This window comes from Falco naumanni, chromosome 9 (genome assembly GCF_017639655.2).
Source record: "Falco naumanni isolate bFalNau1 chromosome 9, bFalNau1.pat, whole genome shotgun sequence".
In the NCBI taxonomy this organism is placed as follows: domain Eukaryota; kingdom Metazoa; phylum Chordata; class Aves; order Falconiformes; family Falconidae; genus Falco; species Falco naumanni.
The window spans coordinates 40,434,027-40,457,740 of NC_054062.1; the positions used below are offsets into that span (position 1 = coordinate 40,434,027).

A 23,714-nucleotide genomic window follows, 5' to 3' on the forward strand; every position below is an offset into this window, starting at 1 on the left:
GAATGCAGTTAGAGACTCGCCAATTTGGGTTAAACCAGGAACTGCGAAACAAAACCCAACCCAGACAGGACAGTTTTTATTCAAACCCAAGCCTCTGTTGAACTGTCTGTTTTTGTTCCGCCCCTGGCCCTGCTTCATTCCCCCCACCACTCTTCAAATTCACAAGTTTTTAAATGCAGAGATGTTTCTAATTTAGAAAATTATTTTGGCATAATGAACTAAAACAGAAAGGAGGGGACTAAACTGAGGGAGGTCAAAAACCAGATGGAAATAGAAAATCTGAAAACATCTACTAAAAAAAAATCACCCTTGAAATAATGGAATCTAAATGCTGAAATTATACATCTGCTCAGCAGCTGTGCATTCCTTAGCCGGAGGTTCTGCTGCAGAAATGGCATTAGTCAATTTTTCTCGAAGTTTAAAATGCTGTTGTATAATATTTATATCTCTCTGAAATACTTTTGGTTAATAGTCTTAGGAACCTAAGGTTGTAGAGAGAATAGAGGTGGAGGGAAGCACTGGTGAGCTGGTGTAAGGATTTCCTCCTTTATCCTTAAGCATCTGTAGTGTTTAAGGTTGTTTGCTGCAATGAAATTCTGTGATTTTCTTTCTTGGTGGTTCTTTTTGAGTATCTTTTAATTTTTGGTGACTTAATTTCAGAGGTGAGGTTGGTTATGGGAAAAATAACTGAATACAAATATGTTAAATGAGTGCACTAGTGAGAAAAGAACGTTACAAATTAAGAAACCTGCCTCGAGTGTTTTGCTCTCAACAATGGCCGGTGGTATTGCTCCAGAGGAAAGCACAAGACAGTCTGTAGCAGACAGCTGTGGGATTACACTGCTCTGTGGAAGCTTCTACCTACATCCTAATAACCAGGAGCTAGCTGAAGCAGCGGTGCACATTAAATAAGTTTAGGTATATATCCACAGCATGTTTCTATGCAGTATCTTAAAATGTTAGAGCATTTTAGTTAGAAAAGGTCTCTGTAAGCTATTAAGCAAGTTATAAAAATGGGTAATCTTACATTTTCTTTTGTGTCCTTTTTTATTTCTTCGTACTGTTTTGACAATGTTGGGGATCAGTTACCTGTTGGTACTGAGATTTACATGTGTTAGAGCAAGTCTTTGAGCAGGCTTGGTTTGAGTGCTGATGTAAAGGGTGATCTAGTTGGTGTAAGAGCCTATGTTGATTTTTAAAGATTTTATCTGTAAAAAAGATACCAAGGGTGACCCTTGCTTCAAAGAATTTTACCCAAGATTTTAAAGTTATGTAAGATAAATACTGTGGATTTCAGAAATGTTGAATATTGTTTTCAAAGTGTATCTGTTTTTGGAAGAAGTATTTACAGGAAAATATTTTTTACTATGTGTACTTGGAACAACTGACGGTAAAAGAGTTCTTCAGGTTAATTTGAATAAGAAGAGCAGCTGTGGGTGTGCTGCAAATACAGATCATAGGGTCTCATGAGGATTTGAAAGAGCTGAAATGGGGCTTGGAGCAGGACTGTGGGTGGGCTCGGGCAACAGGGAGCATGGGCAGAGGAGAAGGGGCATAGTGAGAAAGCTTTGCTGGGTGTGAGCCCTGGAGTGTGGCAGGTGGGCAGGGTGGGCAGAGGTAGGTCTCACCCTTTGCCTGGGGGTAGTTAGTGACAGACCTGTGTATCTCCTTTTCTCTGTATGTAACTGCCTAGCACCTCTTCCTGTATCTAGCCATACGTTTCCTTTCTGCAAGTAGTTACCATTCCATTGTCACCACTGATTTTTCCCTCAGTGCCTGAGACTTTGTCATAGTGTGAAATGAGATTTTAGGCTATTGAAGTGTAGCTAATAAAAAATTTCCCTACTCACAGACTAAGTTTAATACTCTGTTTATTTGGATTTCACTCTGCCACACGTTGTGGAAAAGACTGAGCACAAACAGGAGTAATTGGAGGTCTGCGTGCGGTCGCATGGCTGCAATCTTGTTGAGATCAGAGATGTGATGGGACAGCTGACAGAGTGCTGTGAGGACTGGTATAGGCTCTCCAGAAAGGACAGGCTGGGATGGCAATGGGTGCAGGGTGTTGTGTGTTGTTTTTCTGAGAGCGCCATGGGAACTCGTGGAGCTCTGCCTTCTGTGTGGACGAGGCGTCAGTTGAGAGCATACGGGTCAGGATTAGCAGCAGGTCAGCGTGGGTGATGTTGGCCGGTGTCTGATAGTCTTCTGCAATGAAATTACTAGCTCAGTGAGTTGAGTAGAGAGCAGTGGATATTGTTTGTCTTGACTTCTATAAGGCTTTAGACAGTGCCTCTTGTAACATCCTTGTCAACAAACTGATGGAAGTACAGACTAGACAAATGGACAGTGAGATAGACTGAAAATTGGGTGAGCTACCAAGTTCAAAGAGTGCTGATCAGCAGCATGAAGTCCAGCTGGAGACCAGTCACTAGCAGTGCCCCCAAAGGGTCCATGCTGGGTTCCAGTATGGTGTGGTATCTTCATAAATGACCTGGATGATGGGACAGAGCACCCCCTCAGCAAGTTTATAGGCCATACAGAACTGGAAGGAATGTTTGATAGGCTGGGTGGTTGTGCAGCTGCTCAGAGGGACCTGGATGGATGGGAGAAGTGGGCAGAGAGGAACCTCATGAAGCTCAACAAATGGAAACGCAAAGCCCTGTACCAGGGGAGGAATAGCTCCATGTACTGGTAGAGACTGGAGACTGACTGTCTGGAAAGCAGCTTTGCAGAAAAGGACCTGCGGGTCATACTGGACGACAAATTGAACATGAGCCAGCAAACACGCCTTTGTGGCAAAGGTGGCCAGCAGCCTCCTGGGCTGCATTAGGGAGAGTGTTGTGGGCAGGCTGAGGAAGATGATGATGCCCTTCGGCTTGGCTCTGGTGAGACGTGGCTGGAAGGCCCTAGCCAGTTCTGGACACCTGGGAGGTAATCAGCGGGTACCCCTGTGGCAGAGAGGTGCCAACAGCCTCGCTGGAAGCAAGTGACAGGGCCAGTTCTGTTCTGTGTGTTTGGAAGTAGTGTGGAAAGGGGGTAGGTAGGTGGTGAAACTTGTAGCTGATACAGGTGTTGTAAAGTGGCTGTAGCCGTACTGAATGCCTGGATGATAAAATATCAGATGAGGTACTGTAAGTGCAATGTAATTTAATTTGGACTGTGGTAAAACAGTAATAGGCTCTAAATAAGGTATTAACACCTGGGGAGGTTTTTGGATAGTTTTCCAAGCAGCTCTTTGCTGTGAAGCTCCAACTGTAGATTGCACCTAGCTGCTTATGGTGTTTAAAACTTCCCCTTCTTCCTTTTGGCAGTGTGTTTCCACTGTCACTTTTGTTTTGGTGTAATTGTGGCTAGGTGGAAGGTTGGATTTGTTTGCTAATCTGGCTGAAAAACAACCCTGTACAAAACCTTCATTTTTCAGTATTTCCAGCTCACCGTGATACCATGTGTGGAGTAAGGGGAGAGGAGGCACGGCACTTCCCTTCTTACAATCAGCACAGTCTTAAATTTAAGCCAATTTTGAAGCAGTGTTCTATAGAGTAATTACAGTTTTTTACAAATGTGATTATGCAGCTGTACACGTTCATTATATATAGACATGCATGTTATATAGTTCTAGTAACACAATTTCAACAATCTCATTAAAACTAGAAGGTAATTTTTTTGTTCTGGTTTGGTGTTTTTCTTGCCCCAGCAGTACAAATAGACTTGGGCTTCTTGAGCTGGGGAAAGAGAAATAGTGGAGAGCAAAATGGTGATGGTAATCTATCACACCTTAAATGAAATTAAGAAACTGATAGGGAGTAGGTTTTGGCTGGGGGGTGGTTGTTGTTTTTCCCCATGGCATAAGGGAGTAGCAGGTTACAAGCATAGTAAAATATCGTGTCTCTTTCCTTCCTCACAGTGAAAACTTCAGTTGAAGAGTTGCTACCAGAATATGTGGCTGGGGATGAAAGTACTGTGCAGGTTTGTGATCACACAGACCTGTTGAAGGATGTGTCTGTGAAGGGTGGCAATAGCATAGTCGCTTGTGTCCAGTTGCAGGTCAGGAACTACACAGGCTTCTGAATGGAGCAAGGGAGGACTCTTCTTCCTTCTTTCCTGACTGGTCTGATAGCAGGCGGTGTCACAGAGTGCTCAGCTAGACATCTGCTACAGTGCAGTAGGCTAATTGTTATGCCTTTTATCACACCCACATGCACCCAGGCACGTCAGCTCCTCTGCTGTTACTTTCAGTAATGTCTGTAACGCCTACATTTTTTTTATTTTTTTTATGGGACTGGCTTCTAGCTGCCTTCATTGACACATTTTTTGGGTTTGGTTTAATGATATTGCTGTCAAACACGAAGTAACATGTTTTAGTGTCTGCCTTATCTTGAACACTTTCTGTTCAGGTATTTTTTCTTTGCTTAGTGTGGAAGGACCACTAATACAGTTTCCTGAGGACTGGAGCAGTGCAGCCAGGTAGACTTCCATTGATGTCTGCAATGAGAATCTGCTAGATGAATAACTTAAGTAGCAGCTGAAGAGGGCAGTTCTGTGCTACAGATAAGCAAGCCAAGCAGGCGGGTACACTCGAAGGGCCAGTTCTACTCCCTGTTAATGCCACCCTTGTGCGTCCTTGCCTTTTCCTTTACAGCAGCACTGGCTGGCACTCCTGACGCTGTTGGAATTTGACTGAAAGCCTATTGCCTTTTTTCTTTTTTTTTTTTTTAAATAGCTAGACTGGCAAGAAGTGAAGCTTGTGGTTGTGGGGGCAGACCAAGTGCCAGTGTTGGCATACAAAACGAGAGTGTCCCTTCCAGATGCAGCTTAGTTGTACTGTAGTGTGCTTGTGGGTGAGGCAGCCATTTGGAAATGTTACCTGTTTTGGAATACTTTTTTTTTTTTCCTCATAAGCTTGAATAATAGTGATTCCGTGTAACTTCTTAGTGTATATTGAGTATATCTCCCCTCCAGAAAGCAAAAATGGCTTGAGCAGAAGCTTTACTTTGCCATTCCTGCATTCCTCATTGCTCTTCTCCTTTTGCAGTTGTGTCCTTTGTTCAGTAGTTTTGTTAAGTGTTTTTGTCTCTATAGTACGTAAAGTTTTGGGTTTTGTCAAATTCCTTAAACCTTCAGAGACAAGCTGCACGTGTCAACAGGCTTGAAGATTAGATGTCTGGTACGATTATGGAGTGGTTGTCACACTGTTTTGGTTTCAAAGGTCTTGAGCTGTCTTAATGTCCCCAGAGGTGAAGGATATTATGATCAGAAGTGTTCAGTAAACTTGTTATGCCTGATAAGGGGGAAGTCAGTATGCACATACTGTCCAGCCAGTGAGACATGGCATTTGGCACCAGAGGACATGGGAGGGAAAGGGAGAGAAAACTGTGGTTATATGTGGAATATCCGTGTGAGTGGGGAAATGGATATATTGCAAGGACAGGGGGAATGAAATCATACAGGATATAGGGAGAGAGCTGGGGCAGTTACGCTGGGAAAAGATACAGACCAAAACAGGACTTAAATCTGTAGGAAGCCAGGCCTTCTGAGGTCTGTTGCTCTTAGTGCAATTAGCTTGCTGTGTGATGACTTCTCCTCTGCCCCCTGAAAGAGGAGGAAAATTTGAGATAAAAGAATCACTTGAGGTGTAAGAACCAGTAGTATCATAGGTGTGTGTTTGCCATCATTGCCAGGGCAGAAGGGATCAATTCAACAAAGTTTTTTCTTCTGTTTTCCTCATGTAATCGAGGCTTTAGTAGAACAGAGGGAAGGCACAATAATATCTTAAGGGACAGAAATAGCAATGTGTATGCTATTCCTAAATCCAAGGAGTTTTACAGAGTTGGTCAAAAGGAGCTTAAAGTGACATAGCATCTGGCAAGTGGAAATGTGGATGCTCCTTTGTCTTACACAAAGCTGGCTTATGGCTGTGAATGGGAAAATACGTTTGAGAATTAAATTCTGTCTTTTAAAATGTTTTTTTTTTCGAAGAACTGCTGCAGTTGAAGAAGACAACTAGCTTTTTGACAATGGACATAACAGAATTAAATGCCATCTTAACAGTGCAGTTGGTATGAGAGAATAATCTAAAAATATAGTGTTGAAATGTCTGACAGGGTCATAGGAGTACCGGTGTAGCAACATGTTTATATATTAGTATGTCTGCAGTCCACACTCCTCCACCTACTGAACCCATTATACTGTAATAGAAAACAGATTCTGTATAAACTGTTGTTGCAAATTCACTTGTTTTTGAAAATGCTGGATTTGCTGAATGCTGCTCCTTTGCACTGGATTTTCTTTTCAGCAGGAAGCATTATCATGCAGAACTTGTGCTTTTGGAAAGTATATTAGGAAATATTTTATCCTCATGCAAACAAATTTGCAAATACTGTTGAGTTTTTAATTTTAATTTAGAATGCAAGTTTCTAGAAGTATACTTAAAATAACTTTAAAATGATAATTTTGATACATCTTTCAAAATTATTGTTTCTCTGCTCTTCAAAGCAGTAACACACAGGTATAGCTTTATTTGGTGCAGAGAGTTCAGTTATAGCTCAGTGGGACTGGCAGTGCACAGTTATGTTAGAGATCGGTATCCAAAGTGGCACTTGCTAGAATGGTTAATAACGTTCCCAATCATAGTTCACATATGAAATGAACCGCTCAGAAGGGCGGTGCATTTAGAATGGTGCCTGTCAGGCTCTGTATTGCTTGTGCACCTAAGAGTAGTACAGTTAAAAGAAGTTACAAGATGTTATCCATTTCAATACTCCTTTTAAACAGTACTTTATGTAATCAGTTTTGTTTCTTTTCTGCACATAGTAATTGTTTCACCATGTGTTTTTCTGTGATACGTGTTTTTTAGCTTTCAAAGAAGGTTGTGATTGTGAAAACATTAAAGTTGTTGTAAGCAGGTTGGTATATTTCCTGATGCTACTTTTCATTTGTTACAATTAATTTCCACTGATGATGTGAGTTTAGCGTTTTTGTTTTTTTTTGGTTGGGTTTGGTTTGGTGGTTTTTTTCTTGTTGTTGTTCCCCCCTCCAGTGACGGGTTGTAATCTTTGCTGGCATGAAACTTGTGCTGAACTGAAATACTAAAGGCATTTGCGAATGTCCTCATAAAACATCACAGTCATGTTTTCTGTCTGCTCTTTTGGAAAACAGGGCTTTAGCAGAGAAGCCTCAGTAAAATTTGTGTACGTTCTTTTATTTTTAGCACAATGGGTTTGACCCCTGTTGAAGCCTTTGGGATTACTTTGTATTTTTAGGGCTGTCTTAATTTTCTTTATATATAGTGCTTGTGTGATATATCCCAATAATAGGTCCTGAGACCAAAACACAATCTGTGGGAGTAAGGGGGAAGTTTATGTTAAAAAAAGACACAACAAAGTATAAGTACAGGGAGGATGCTAAGAGTGGAACTGTTATATAGGCCTTCTGAAAGAGAATCGACACTAGTAAGTTTTTGCAAGCCGTTTAATAGCTGTCAGGTAATCATGTTATGGTGTTTTGAGCTTCGGTGTAATGTGTAAACATACTTGCTCTTCCACTTCTAACTAATGATTTGAATAAATTTTATTCCAACTGACTAAGGGTTATTTTATATATATATATTTATTTATTTATATATATTTTACAAGAAACATAACTGATGATTTGTTATAATATTTGGGGCATTTTCTGTTGCCTTGAGGTTAATAGAGAAATGCTGAGTAAAACAGAAAATCCCGTCAGTTAGAAACTGTGACCCTACTTTGAATTTTGGTTATCCAATACAAATTATAAATTGGAAATAAATGATCCAAAAATAAATTTAGTAGATGAGTAACAGATAAGAGAGGCTCCTTTGAGGAAATATTTAAAAGATTTGGAGTTTTGCATAATGTGAAAGACAAAACCTATTTTATATGATGCATACAAGCAAAATGACTGCATTTTGCCTTCTACAAAATAACAAGAGGTCTTGTAACTGTAAGTCAGTATGTGCAGTAAATGAAAATACTTATGTTTATAGTGCTCATATTATGTAAGTAACAAAGGCATCTGAGTAGGATTTTTGTTCTGATGCATAAAAAAACCTAAAACACCCAACCCTGTATTTACTTTGCCTAGAATGTAAGGGTAAATTAGCCAGCTGTTAGTGCTTCTGATGCTTGACCTGCAATAACCAAGGTTAAGAAATGTTCATAGTGGCTGTTTTTTGTAAATGTATTAGTAGTATATTGATAAGGGTGATTATTTTAATCATCCTGCCTACCCTAGTGTGTTGGGGTTTTTTCCCAGATTTAAGCCCCCATCATAGCAGTATTTGACGTTACTAGGTTCAGCATGAAAACACTGCTTCAGTTCGACATCTCTTAACATTTAGAACTTGTTTCTACTTTTTAATTGGGAACCAATACAGGAGAAACTGCGTGAGTGAAGGATCCTATATCTAAAGATGCCTCAGCTCTGCATTTCTGTTTTTGACTTCTTAAATATATTTAAAAATCTAGGCCCAAAACTTGATGACAGTTGAAAGTTTCTGGCAGCCTTTGTTGCTGTTTTTTACAGGGACAAGAGTGATTCTACAGATGCAGTGTACACTGGCCAAAGGTCTCTTACTGGTAGAGTTGTAGAAGAATTGCCACCCATATGAGTGCTTTGTGGTGTCATATTTAGTTAAGCCAACAAAGAGTTTAAACTACCTCCTATGGAAATGATACAAGAGAATGTCAGGGGGAGCTCCTTATTGCCACCCTGATGCCCTAAAGACTTGGCACCCTCTTGAGATACCTTGAGGGCTCTTTTTTGGGGTTGTTTGTTTTTTGGTTTGGTTGGATTTTTTTGGTGTTTTTATTTTTTTTTTTTTGGTGGGGTGGGGGTGGGTGTTGTGTGTTTGGGGGTTTTTGGTAGTTTAGGGTTTGGTGGGGTTTTGTTGTTGTTGGGGTTTTTTTTGTTTGTTGTGTTTTTTTTTTTTTGTTCTGGTAGAATAACATTTGGTAGTATGCTTAATGAATAGAATTACTACTGCTGGAAAAATGTTTTCAGAGTTATTCTTTCTCTTTTCTTACACTGTGCTATCACTAGAATAATTGATAACTTGGTTTTTTCAAGTCTTTGTTATCTAGTAGGATAATTGTATTTTAGTAATTTCAGTTTATTCAGAATAGTAAAATTCTTGGCTATTTTGTTCACAGCAAAATACTTATTCCAAATTGCAACAGCCTTTTTTTTTTCATGCTACAGAAATATCATCTTTTAGGGAAAATAGAGATGGTTTGTGTTTCTCTAAGGTCAGCTGGTGTGTTCTGTGGGGTAACTGTAGTGCTTATTGTTATTTCTCTGTGTGTGTGTGTAATTGACCAGAAAACTTAGACATTGTAGCGTCGTTGTGTCCTGAATCAGCTGCACGGGTATAGCCTGAAAAATCACGTGAATTCATAACGAAGTTGTCCCTGTCGTTTGGGTTTATGAAGTGGCTGGCCTTCTGAATGAAGTTCTGTCTGATTTGATATACGTGAATGCTTTGGTTCTGAGATGCAAGGCTTTTGAGATGAGAAGGAGCTATTCTTACTAATTCCTTGCTTCTGAGTAAGATCTGCTCGTTTCTGAGGTCGGTGAAAGTCGGGTGAATTCTGAGCCGGGTAGAGACGAGCCGAACACGCCAGACCCTCGGGGCGGAGCTGGGCCGCGGCTGCCGGCGGGGCCGGGTTCCGTGGGCCGGCGGCGGGCCGGGCGCAGGGGGAGCGCAGGGCCCCTCGGCGGCAGCCGGCAGCTCCAGGGGCGCGGGGAATACTGAGCAAAAACCGGTTTTCTTCCCTCGTTCAGGAGAGGCGGCGAGCGGCTCTGTTCCCGGCTCCGGGCAGCGCCGAGGTGCCATTTTAAGCGGCGCAGTGCCTCCGAGCGCTGCGGGGCGGGCGGGGATCGGGTTACCGGCTCCGCATTCCAGCGCCGCTGGCCCCGCCCCCGCCCTGCCCGCCCCGGGGGGGGGGCGCCCGGTAAAGGGGCCGCGCAGGGGGAGCGGGAGCGCGGCGAGCGCCCTGCGCCTCCCGCTGCAGGCGCGCCAGATGTGGGGAGGGCACCGCCTCGTCGGGTGCCTGTCGTTGTCCGGGATCTCGGGTTTTGGGTTGGCTCCGAGTAGGCATGACAACTTAGGAAAGAACTTGGGTTTGAAGTATTTTTAGGTATCAGAAATCCTTTTGGCTCTGGTTAATTTTGCTTAGCTGTAACAGTGCTTATAAGGACTTTCTGGAAACGGATTATTGTGCTTAAAATATTTCGTCGAGAAGGAGAAGGCTGATTATCTGATGCATATATTGCCTCCTCATTTTCCAACTTGCTGCCTATGTTTACAGTGTTATGTAAATTCCAGGTAAATATTTACTTTTTTTCACGGAGATGCAGGTTTGTGTATTTTAATTGTTTTCCCATCTCTTCCCATGGATACAAAATAGCAATTTGAAGTGACATGTTTTAAAGATCGTATAATTTCCATTTAATGTTTGCACTGCAGCAGTACTTAGGCGCTCCTTGGCAGAGCAATAGTTAGTCCACACTTTAAAGCTTGCACCGTTAAAAAAAAACCCCAAAACCCAAACAACAAACCTGCAGGAGACTATCATTAAGGCTTTTTGTAACAGAACTGTGTTTGTATAAAGTTTGGAGTTCATTTTGGAACAGAATGCTCTGTGGAATATTTATTGCAGTTGTTACAGTGCAAAGATACAGCAACTGTCAGTTTTTATCTGCTCTTCCTATAGGGTCATCAACATGTGTCTGTGTACTTCTCTGAGGCTGCGTAAACATTTTCAGGTAGAAGAAACTAAGGAGGAAATCTCAATTTGAGACTCTGACCATGTTGCATTGTGGGTTTTGGTCTGTTGTTCTCTACCCCCACTGCCCACTCCCCCCCCCCCCCCACCCCCCCCCTTCGGGTTGTACATCATATAGTGTCAATCGGGTGTCCATAAGTATTGACTTCTTTTTTCCTCTACTTTCTCTATGATACCACAAAAGTGAGAGAGATAATGACTCTAGATTTCCTTCAAGAGCTAGTAAGTACAGCTTTGTTTGTGAAAAGGCTGGGCAAGGGCATGAGATACCACATTTGTTGGAGCCTAAATAACGAATGCTGTATATCAAGTGCTGTGAAATGGATGAATCAAATCAACTGCAGAAATATCTTCTCTAGCAGCTGGTTGGAGTTGTATTATTTATAAAATAATGTGAAGCTTTTAGATCATGGGATTTTTTCTTCATGGCATGTAACCTCTTTGTAGCAAAGGAGGTAAAATGATCCTGGGTTTGGTTAGCAATGCAGCTCTCTTGTCAAAGGAATTCCTTTTATTCCCTTCCCTCCTCCCACAAATAAAAGCAATCACCCACTAAAATGGGGAGTCTTATGTCAAAATTCTGTAGTTGTTTTAGTTAGAATGAAGCACTCACAGAGAGTATCTTGTTCTGATGAACATTCTTCCTGAGAGTTGCTGCTGCTTCATTCCCGAGCTCCCCCCAAACCAAAGGAATCAAACTGATTCTTTCTGTTTCACTGCAGGAGTCTTTTGTCTTTTACCTCCCCCAGCAGAAGTGTCTTTGGTGCAGGTTGGAGAATTCTTCTCCTCGGCCTGATCATGAGAAATCTAATTTTGGCTGGTTTCTGTCCACTCCAAGTTAAAAATCTGAACATGAACTTTTTGGAAAGATTGAGTTTACTCTAAAGTCAATAAAATTTGACCTTAAGAGCAAAAATGAAAATGGACGCTATCTCCACTGTATTTCATTTTCTTAGTAAGACCATATACAGTAAAAATTAATTATTTGATCACCTCATGTACCCTATTAGCCAAATTCTTGGTGTTTTTTCAACTTACTGTCATGCATGTGGTATTTCAAAATGTGTCTAGTGTTGGTTAAAAAAATACATTTTTTATAACCAAAAAGCATGATATGTCACAGATGCAGCTGGTGCTGAGAATATATAAAGGTAACTAATACATATAAAAAAAGCACCACAACAAAACACCTTTTTGTTTCTGTTCCAATGTGTACATCTGTAATGGGTTTCAGTACAGTTCAGATAGTTTCATCATATTCAAACTGAAATCTCAGTGCGTATACCCAGAAGTGTGAGGACCATAAATGCATATATAATGCATTTTAGTTAAGTACTTGTGCCAGTTTAGAAACTTCAAGCAGTCAAACTGTGATGGTGGAACCCCTGTGCTGAGATCCAGGGTAGAATAATAGACGAAGAGCTCTGGTTAAAATTGTGTTGCCAACACCCAACTTCTGCATTAGCTGAAACAGAGCATAGCTGTGGCAGTCATGCTGTAAGTTAGCAGCGAACACATCTGAATTACGTTGCTTCTGCCCACGCATGCTTACCTTGCAAAATGTTTGCATAGATCTTCATAAAAACACTTCCCTTAATCTGCCGTGGCAAGCAACAAAATTATTTTGGCAGTAAAATAACATGGTATTTGAGGTAACAACCTTGCGAATGGAGGATATGCTGTATGTTTCTAGTGTTGCTTTCACTGTAAAACTCGTTATTTGTTCACCTGTCTGATAGGGCAGTGAAATAATGGGTGGTTCTGCCCTTTCCCTCCTTCAGTTATACTCCATGCAGCAGTTGTGGTGACCAGGTTAAGTCATTTTCATTGTCCTGATCTGACAGAAATCCAGAACAACAAACAAAGCCAAAACAAACAAAAAACCCCAACACCAAAACCACCACATCAGTTATTTGAGGAACCTCATCCTTTGTTTGCATTGGGGTACTAGCTCTGGTCTGCAAATGGGGGGAGAACAGTGGGATCAAGACTAAAACTTTTGGGTTTGGCTCACTGTTCAGCTGAATTAGAACAGAAATCAAAGCCGGCAGGCTGCAGGTTCAGTCTTCCCGGTCTGGTTACCCTAGTACAAGAAGACTCATGCGGTGGCGTGGTGGGCAACAGGAGCTGCTGAGGGCCAGGTGTGTGCGCATTTAGCCCGCAGAAAGCTGAGGAATGGTCTGTTTGTTGTCTTCAGCTACCCAGTGGGTGTTTTAGAGAAGGTGGAGCTAGAGTCTTCCCAGGAGTGCATGTTGAAAGGATGATAAATTAGTGGTTACAAGTTACAGCAAGATAATTTTTTACTGGATTAAAAAAAATAAATAATTAGAATGATGAGGTACTGGGGCATGTTGCTGAGAAGCTGCAGAACTGCCATTCTTGGACGTGGACAAAACCTTGAGCAACTTAACCTGACTTTGAATTTGGCTTTGTATTGGGCAGAAGGTTAGACTAAGCAACTTCTGGAGGTCTTTTCCAACCTCTGTGAGTTGATGGTTCTATCTGACAGCAACTTGGTTGTGTGGGGTTACCAATTCATGTGGATTGGTCACCTTGTCTTTCTCCAGAGCTCAGACAGTTTGTCTCTCATCTGATTTCTAACCCAGTCTAATAGGTTGCTTGGTTGGTCCTTTTTAATTGGCATCATTCTGCTTGACTGAGTTGGTGAATGGAGGACAGGAGCAAAAATTGCTTGACCTTGTTCAACACCAGCCATGTTAGTTTATCTGGTTGCAGTAGTTAAAGTTCATTTGTATTGTGTATCTGGGTTAAAATGAAAACGGAACTTCATGTATAGTTTGCAAGTGTACCACCATCTTTTGTTTTACAGCTGAGGGAAGAACTCGGCAAACAGGTTTGGTGCTTAGTGATGGCCCTTTTCATTAGGGTCATATTTGTGGGCTTTTCTGGTAGATCTTTCTTTAGAAGGAAACTTCACAGATTTATATTTTTATTTTTTTAATACTATGATTAGATACTTTTAACTATAGTTTGATTATTTCAGATGGCCTGAGTTACAGTTTTCTAAAGGTCTGGGTTGGGGCATGGCGCACTATGTAGACTTATTTTTTCTGTTTATCCCCCATTTGTGGTAGTCTTCTATTCCGTGATTTAAGTCTGTCTTTATACAGAGAGCTGAGGCAGGAGAGCTGCCAAATGGTTTAGTGCTACAGGCTATCTTAAAATCTCAATCTGAATATTTTGTCAGTGGGAGCTATTGGGTGGATGCCTAGGGTTTGGTTGGTTGGTTTGTCATCGTCCTGTCTCGTGTCCCGTCCCCCACCCCCCCCCTTCCCTGGTCTGACCACTTGGTTGTCTGAATAGATTTGAGCTTCCATTTTATTTTAATTTTTAGCATTTGTATTAGCAAAAGTAATTGTACATAGTCTTGTGCTACAGCAGTTACATTTTTAAAAATTATGGGTGTTTCTGACCTGGGAAAGATAACATAATACTATGGATGTTCAGTATTGTTTGTTTCTATGAGCGTATTTGAAACAATGGAAAGGCTTTAAAAAATGTTGAAGTTCCGAAGTGTTTCTTCTGTCAGTGTTAGATTTGGCAGTGGCTCACAAACATGAGAAACAATTTGCCAGGAAAGGAGTAACTCTTACCATACTTCTTGTGAGTCCCGTGATTTTTCTGCAAATATTTAAATCCTATTGTAGGACTTAAAAGGAGGGAGTTTACTTTGAAGTGAGCTAAAAGTAGTTTCTTCCTTCCTTTTGTTAGGTAGGATATGAAATGGCTATAGGTTGAACTGCTGGCCTGTAAGCAATTATTTTTATATAGATATAATCGAAAACTGACAGCAGGGTGGGGTTTTTTTCAGCAGGAGTTTATGCACATCAGGTTTTCAAACTCAATAGAGGACAACGGTATCATTTCTGTAATAGTATGTAATAAAATCTGGCAGGTTTTCAATTGGTGGTCTGGCTATCTGCAAGTCTTGCACAAGTAAATCATTATATTCTTTTTCCAGTTGGATTTTTCCTGGCTGTGTTATCACCCAATGTGAATGTTATCACTCAACTCCACAGTATCCTTTTTATTTTAAATTTTTAAATCAAATCGTTAAGGAAACCACTTTGGAACTTGGAGGACAGGAACCTTAAGGCAGATTAGCATTTGGGGAATTTTCTCTAGTTTAGTAAAGTCCAGAATCTTTTTCACCTGTCCTTTGTGTATTTTCCAGATATCAACCGTGTACTGGCTTTAAGTAAGATCTCCTAGCCTATTGTCTTGTTACTATTTCTTTCAGTTTTGCCTGTTTGAACATGACAATTTCTATACTGCACATATATAAATGTATAAAGATAACTTCAAAGGATCAATGTTAGTTTGCAGGTCATGGTTATCTGTAACATGGTGCATATGAGTTAAGCCTGAAAACGGAATATTCATAGAATAGTTTGGGTTGGAAGGGACATATAAAGCTTATCTAGTCCAACCCCTCCTCCCTGCAGTGGTCGGGGACATCTTCAAATAGATCAGGTTGCTCAGAGCCCTGTCCAACCTGACCTTGAATGTTGCCAGGGATGGGGAATCTACCACTTCCCTGAGCAACCTGTTCCAGTGTTTCACAACCTTTGTCATAAAAAATTTCTTCTTTTTATCTAGTCTGAATTTACCCTCTTTTAGTTTAAAAGCATTAGCTTTTCTTTAGTCCCAACTAAAAAGTTTGTCTCCATCTTTCGTTTTACATTGATAGCAATTGTGCAACTGTTACATCTTTTCTGTAGCCCGTTTTTTTTCACCCAAACTTCATTAGAAGATAGAAGTATAAGCATTTAGTATCTTTCTTGGCTTTTATTTAAATATGTGCATTTGATGTTTTCCTTTTTTGTTAACATTTTTTAATTGAAATTTATTGCAGCATCAACAAGAAATAGAATAGGTCTGTGAACTGGAAAGCTTTCTGAAATATGGCTGTAGTTTTATCAAAGAAAACTTGAAAATGTCAGGCAAATACAACTGGTTTTCATTAGGTGAGGTTTGGGGGTTTTGGGTGTTTTTTTGTTATATTTTCCTCTTGGGTTAACTTGGGCTTTCAAAACCTGTCCATTTCCTTGGAATTTTGGACTTTCTTCCTTGTCTTTTGTTTTTCTTTTTGTGTGTGTATCACTTTAATTTGAATGATCAATTTAAATGTCATTGCTGTCAGAAAGTAGAGATGCTCTCGCAAAGGATTAGCAAATGAAAGAAGTGAAAATTGTTCCTCCCCTGATACACTGTTTGTAACAGCTGTATTAGAAAATTTTCTCATACAAAAAGAGGCTTTTTTGATTATTTCTTAGTAGCACTTAAACTGAATAGCATCAGAGGAAGCCTTTTTAAGGAGGATAAAATAAAAGACACTAAAATAAATGTAATAAAGATAAGACCGGATTATAGGCAACTTCCCAGTATAATTGTTGGGCGATGTTCCTTAGTACTGCAGTAGCAGAATTTGTTATTTCAGTAGTTCCTAGATCTTCTGTAAACTATTTTAATTTCACTGTTGCTGACCGTGGCTCGGAAAGCTCTTTATCTGCTGTTCAGTGGTAGCTGTGTATCCTGGTGGTGCTGCATAATGGGCATTTTACACAATTACTAGTGTGAAACATAACATCAGAACAGTCTAAAGCATTCAGTGTTGTATCCTGTCACGCTTTCAAGCAAAAAGAAGCCCTTGTAGCTCATCAAAATACATCTAACTTTGGATCTTAAAGTTAGAGGTTAAGCTGTGAAAAGGTCTAATATTCACAACCACATGAGAGAAGGAGCAGTTGACTAAAGAGTGGAAGAATTGTAAAAGTCTAAAAATAATTTTAAAAAATAATCTAGGTGCTGAAAGACCTGTAGGAAAATAATGTACTATTACTGTGCAATAATGGAAAAGTTGTTTGTCATTTCTTCATGTACAGTAGACAGTTTGCTTTTTCAGATGGTGCTGTATGGAGCCAGTACGCCTAAAGCAGCATGGCAGGGCTGAGGAGGTTTGGGGCATGTACTTCCCTTCTTGTATGGCTAGGTTGAATTCTGGAGTATTTTAACTTCTGTCTGCAGAGGAACAGTAGTTAAAACAAAGGTGCTTTCTCTCCACGTCTTTACCTCTTTTTCATTATCCTAAACAAGTCTCCCTCATTTTCATCCCCTTCAAAGTATAAATATTTTCAGTTATTTAGTTAAGACACCTGCCTATACAGATTGCTGATAACTTTTCTTTGTTACAACCCTTGAAGGTGATGGAGGGTGAAATTTTGTTGTTCTTTCTCCTATTGATACACCTTTGAAAGTCTCATCTATCAGCTCGGCACAGATGAGTATCTTGCTTCATCATCCTACCACTGTTTTTCCTGGATTTGGCATAACATAATCTGTATCTTTAAGAGCATCTTGATCGTGCAGTTTTCAAATTATCAGGTGTCTTACCCCCCAACCCCCCGGAGGCAGGTAATAGTGTTCTGAAGCTGCTTTTCAATATGTCAAGTCTATGATCAAGTTACAAGTAGTGCGATAAGAGTTATGTACCTGAACTGCTGCTATTTTTCAGTATCTAAGAATGTTCCTCTTGAGATAACTTACAAATATCTTGCTACTTTTAACAAGGAGGAACTACGAGGAGGTCTCAGCTTATTTAACAAGAGGAAACACCCACCACAACCAGCCAAGAAGAGCCCACCTCCCTCAAACCATTCTGCTGGTCTGTGCATGGAAGAACTGACATCATCATCATACAAACTGCAACGCGTTAGCTTCTGTTGACAAAGAGGTAAACCTTACCCCTAAGTGAGCATGTAGACAAGGAAAGGCCAGAAAGCTCTTTATTCATCAGAAGAATTGTTGAATGCTTGAATTTTTTAAGCTTTTTAAGTGTATCTTAAAGAATAGGAGTTCGGGGATGGCCCGTTCTCCTTACCAAGTTCACTCAGGAAACAGCCTGAGACCATTTTACACCTTCGCAAGTCTTGGCAAAAGCTACCAGTCTTGTTCAAGGATATTATTAGGAGGTTTTGGTTTGGGTCACGCATGTCTGTATCCCACATCATCATTTTCTCTTTACGTTCCCCACTCCCTTCTCTGGTTTAGGAAAGGCCAAGATCATGTAATCTGATCTACATGGGATTTTGGTGGTTTGACAGTCTAAAGCTCATTTAATCAGATCACTGGATTATCATGTACCATTCTGGTTTATTAGAGATAAGCATCCTGTATCTTAAAGAACTCGAGAGTTTCTGGGTCTCACCTGACTTCCAGACATATATGCACAAGTGAAATACATTACAGCATCTTGAGATCACCCTTTCCTGGGTTTCCTGTAACATCAAACTTTTTTTTTTTTGCTTGTTTTGTTTTGTTCTTACCCCAGATATTCTTTTTCTTTCTTAATAAGGATGAGTTGCATTATGGAGATGCTTATGTTATACTAATAGCAGGCATCTGCTTTAGTGACTGCCAGAATATGATTGCATGCTTCTTTGATCAAGATTTAGTTGCATTGCTTAGATCTTTCAAGTTCTGTTTTCTTTTTAAATATAAAGAGCTGTAAGCTTGTTATGGAACTGTTGTGTGGTTCTGTTTAAATATACTCAAATATTTGTTCTATTTTAGTTTTGAGAACATACTAATATGAGAAGGAATGTGCAAGAGTACTGCTTCTATTCAGCAGAACTTCTGTTTAAACCTGCTCATTTATTTCTGCTCACTTTAGTAACTTTTATTGTTTTATCTTGTGACTCTTCTAGAGCCAACAGAACCAGGTCAGACTTTCTAATTTTCCTCATGTGCTTGAAAGCTGTTTCCTGACTTGCAGTCATGTATACTTCAATAAATCACTTGAAGTAAATGCAGGAACATATCTGGGGTACATACTTTCTTTTGCAGTCTCCCACTGTTAATACAATCGCAAGAAAGTAACCAGGTTTTGAACCTGGGTTGAATTGTCAGGGCTGATAGTTAGAAAGGCTCTGTACTTCCATGGGGCAATGTGAAAGGCACTCCTATAAATGGAGCCTGCTGCTGCATTGCGACGTAATTCTGTGTCAATTTTTGTCATTTTCAAAGCTACTTACAAAAATGTGGAAGGTTGTTTCATCCTTCCTAATGTTCAGTGGTTTATAAGGAAGGGTACGTATATAAGTTCTTTTACATTTAAAAACATTGGAATGTTGAGTTTGTTCCTTCTTGGCTTTGTAAGACATGTAATTTTTTACTTTGTAAACCTGTAACCTGTATATTTTTCCTGCAGTTGTTTGTTCCAGCAATTGCTTTTCAGATTTGAACAGGCAAAAGTGGTCATGATAGTGTGTATATGTATCTTCCTTTTATAATCTTCTCTAATTATATGGTATACATATGGGAGCTTTAATTGATATGCCTTGCTGTAAAAAGAACACAGAGGCAAAATGTAAATAATCAATGCTTTATACAACACTTCAGGAAAAACTGACTTTTATCTGTTTACTTTCGATTTGCTTCTGGACAGCCTTTCACCTTTCTTCACCTGAATAAGGAAGCTGCTACCCTGAATTGGGATTCTTTTCTATTTTCAATGAATACTCTTGGAAACTATCCAGTGTTGAAATCTATCAGCACTTAGAAGTGTCTGGCATTCTTGTCAAACAGGGATTGCTGAATTTCCAGTAAGTCGTTAGAGGGCTGAAATCTGTTTCAGCAAGGAGTAAGGAAATTCAATGGCTTTCTGGTTTGGTGGGGATGATGGTATGCTGAAAAGGCCTATCTGAAGACTGATGCTTCGGTTGCATTGTTATTATCTATTTAAAGTATGAAAGCTTTCCAAGGAATGCTCCTGTTGGTGAGGTTTGTAAGTCCCATGCAAGTTTGTCACTTGAGCATACACCTTCATGAGGCTGAATTACTTTAGAGCCCCAGAGGTGCTCATCTGCAGTTAGGCCCTTTTCTTGCTGAATCTTTGAGCAGTGCTATGTATAGCCTGTGTTCAGTGTTACAGAAGGTTGGAACACAGAAATGTGAGATAAAATAATCTGACAGCCATACATGAAAGTCTCTGTTGCCTTCCCCTAAATTTCACAGTATTGATTGCTATTTTATATTTCTGTAGTTGCTTAGGAGAAAGAGATAGCTGCTCTGTAAACTAAGGATAGTAAGTAAAATATTTACCTGCACTTTTGCACGTATGATTTTATAAAATGTCATGCATCTAAAGTGTTAAATCAGCTAAGGTTCATATAGAGGTTTAGCATAGCCTATAGAGAAACTACCAATGTTAAACACTTTGCTGGTTCTTTTATTTCGCTTAACCCTGATCCTTGCTTGACAGTTTAATAGGTTACAGATGATTCTCAGTGTAGAGAGAGACAGAGGTTACCTGTATATTTGAACTCGTTTTTGCATTTTTACTTAGTTAAAATAAGAATTGTATTCTCCTCTTACTTGGCTAGGAAATGAAATACATAAGGGAACTTGCAAGGATGCTGTTTTCCTTTCCTTAGAATATCCCAGAAAATAATAACGGTGCAGCAATTACTTAGGATAATTAATATTGTAAAGTGTATCTGTAAGACTTGTTTTAGCTTTTTCATAAATGCTACAGGTTGTGATAGTGTATACATCTGAAATAGCTGTACTTCCATTTTTTTCAAAGGTTTTTTTTTTTTAAAGTTTAAATATTATTAATTAACAACAAATGGGACAGCGCTGGAAAGATAAAAGATCTTCCTGTGATGGTCCGTGCTCTGTGCAATGGATCTCTGTCTCCACTAAATCCAAAGTGGTCCTGAAGTGAGGAGCTCTGCTTGGGTTAGTCTGAGCAGATGTGTGTGTCATTTTCAGGTTTAAAGAATTCTATTTGAGACTGTTCTCAGTTTGTGGACTTGAGGGCAGAAGGAAACCCACATAAGTGCCTACCCCAGTGTGCTATAAATGCACTTAACTGTAGTATATCTAGTATGCCTTTAGCAGTCTTCTCGCAATGGAGAATCCACTGAGTCATGGGTGAATCAGTCTGTAATTGATAACTCTTTAAAGTGTATTTCCTGTTTGAATTAAGATGAGATTCAAATGTCAGCTGCTGGCTCTTGTGCCTTCACTAAATAGAAAAAGCTGCTAGTGTCAGGGTTTGGGTTTTTTTCCTTTTTTTTTGTTAGAAGTTACATTAAAGTGAACATGTCAAGTATCTTAAGTTTCTTGCAGCAGGGCAAGCTTTCCAGAACTAAAATAAACATGAAATTTACAAAAAAAAAATATTGAACAATGCATCTATCACAAATGTACGTATTTCCCTGGTGGTGTGTCTCAGTGTTGTTGGAAAAGCTTATATGTTATTCTAATGTGAAGTCTAACCTACTTTCTGTACCTTCCAAGAACAAAATGACTTCTCGTTTTGAGTGTATTTTGCTATAAAGCTTGTATTAAAATGTATGGTCATATTTCAGGAGTCTTCTCCTCCAAGTATGCTTAATTGGCTAAAAAACAATTTATTTCTGTTTTCTCCCTTTTGCCCCTTCCTTCATGAGCCTTGTGCTCATCTCTGTAAAGTAACATGTCTTTAGCAAGTACAGTAGAGAATAATCACTTGTATTCATCAAGTCTATCTTGACTCACCCTGTTCATTCACAATTTCTAGGGTGATGCTTTAACTTCTATATTAGTATATTAACATGTGTCTGAAGGAAGGTGCCTGTCAGTTAAGTTTGTTAGTGTACATCAGCACTGCCAGAGTGTTTAAAGTCATGTGCAGAATACCAAGTGTGTCGGAATTTTTAGCAGGCTTAAGCAGATGACAACGGTGTGTTTTAGCTCTGGTGGTTAGCACACCTCTGGTGCCTGTAGAGCTTTGCTTACAAAAACTTCTTCCTGGCTAAAGAAACTATGCAGTTAATTTAGCCCTTCTTTTTAAAGTCTTTTTTTCCAGGATACAGCCCATCTTTTACAGTGTTTGTTCTGAGAAGGTGGGTTTTGCTATATAAAATGGACCTGTTCCTGGGCCGTTAACCAGTAGACATGCGTATTGTTCTCTGTGAGTGGTGTGCCACCAGTATATGCCACAATTTAAAATAATAATTAAAAAAAAAAAAAAGGCTTAGTTTCTTTCAGGTCCTTCATAAGGGCACCAGCAGCCCCGTGCATTTGTAGCAGAGAATTAGAGATGAGATGAACTGGAATTCTTTACCATTACTTTTAATATATAAATCGGTAGTAAATATAGGAGGCCAGAATGGATATGTAGGTAACAATACATCATGTCAAAGAACTTGGTGCTGAATTTTCCTGCCCTGTGTGTGTCTGTGCCCTTCAGGCCTTTTCTGTTTGTAGAATTTTTTTTACTAATCTTTCGTTAGACATCTTAGGTTGAGTTGAAAGGGCCCATGATCTGGTGGCCAAAGAACTATGGGCGGTATAACATTCCAGTGTTCTGGATGTATAATTGTTAGGTTTAATAGCCAAAACGGCTGAGGACTTTTGAGCAGCTTAGTTTCTAAATTGAATGACCTGTGTGTGTTACTTCCCATATGATGCAGCATTGCCTTACTCTAACCTGTTCACCTCAGCTGAAGCAGAAGTTGAGGCTGTGGTGGCCTGAGTTCAGACTTGCAAACTGAGTTCTGTATCATAATGCAGGTGGTAATGATGGAAATTTTTTATGGTCGTATTTTTTAAGATACTAATGAGTAAATGGGTACTTTAGCAGTATCTGGTTTGTTTTTATTACATTGGTTTTTTCTTCTAATATTTCTAATTTATTTTTTTTTGAAATAACAATGTTTGAAGTAATTTCAGGGACCAGGTATACAGGAATAATTCCCTAGTACAAGACTTCCATACTGGTACAAGATACCATAATTATATCTTTATTTTGAGTTGTTGTAAATATTTTTTGTAATGTGTAACTTCTTCTATGCAAACAAAAAGACTACTTCTGTTTTCAGGGGGTGGAAATAATAGCTGACTGAATAATAAATTTGTCTTATTGTATCAGGGAAGAGTACTACCTTGGTTTTTTAAACAGCTGAGTCAAAGTTCAGTCCACTTTAGATCAGATAAAATCAAATGCTACCAAGGTAATTTCATATGGTGTTCTGGATTATAAAGCACTCTTTCACTTTTCCTGACATATAGAAGGGTTTATTTGGTACAATGAAATTACAAAAAAAAATGGTAAAACATTTAGTTCTGTGTCTCCAAAGAATTACAGTTGTTTCTGTAACATCACTTAATTGCGGAAAGCCAGAATATTCCTTTAGTGGAACATTGTTCATTAGAAGAATATCGGGTTATGACTTTCTGAAGTTAGATCCAAAAGCATCTAATGTATCGACTACAGAAATACCTAAACTTTAGATGCTACACTTGGACTAAGGGAATTCTCAAGCTGACTAGAATAATTTGAAATATTTTTAAATGCCTTTCTTTTTGTTATACAGTATTGTATAGGTAGTGACTTCTAGAGAGCAAGAGACTGGATGTCATGTCTTTTATCTTTAGCTAAAAGCTGTTGCCAGCAAAACGTTCCTGTGCTTGCTTGTTTCCTCTAAAGACTTTTTTTGGGGGGGGAGTTTGGTTATTCTCCAAACGTCCTATCACTATTTCACAGAAATGAGGTTGTATTCTGGGGAATATAGATGGGCCTACTGGGAACCAAACTTTATATATTTATATATCCTTATATAGATGATTGTCAACAGCTGGAATCTCCAAAGGATGGATGGATCTTTTGCAGCATTCTAAGCCACCCCATCTTCCTATTTGAGCATCCTTGTAGTCAGTTTTTCCCAAAGCAGTATTGATAAGTCGTAGCCAGTCTGAAGGAAAACACTTTGCAACATGTTTTAATAAAATTTTAGTGTTGATTAAAGAATGACTAATGAGTTACTGAAAATAAAGTATGCATTGTGTTTTTTTAATCACCAGGGGTTATATCAATAGAAGCCTACATTTAGGGTTTTG

At 39.4% G+C, this 23,714-nt stretch overlaps 1 protein-coding gene across 6 annotated transcripts in view; it reads left to right on the forward strand.

Annotated features, from left to right (window-relative positions):
* The window catches only part of BMPR1A (bone morphogenetic protein receptor type 1A), an 84,625-nt gene that overhangs the window by 7,447 nt on the left and 53,464 nt on the right, over nt 1–23,714 (forward strand). For 2 of the 6 annotated variants that reach the window (XM_040607185.1, XM_040607190.1), the window contains exon 2: nt 17,397–17,559. The exons of the other annotated variants lie outside the window; for them this stretch is intronic. The gene's annotated coding sequence lies outside the window, so the exon portion shown is untranslated. The remainder of the gene's footprint in view (nt 1–17,396; nt 17,560–23,714) is intronic. 6 annotated transcript variants of the gene reach the window in all.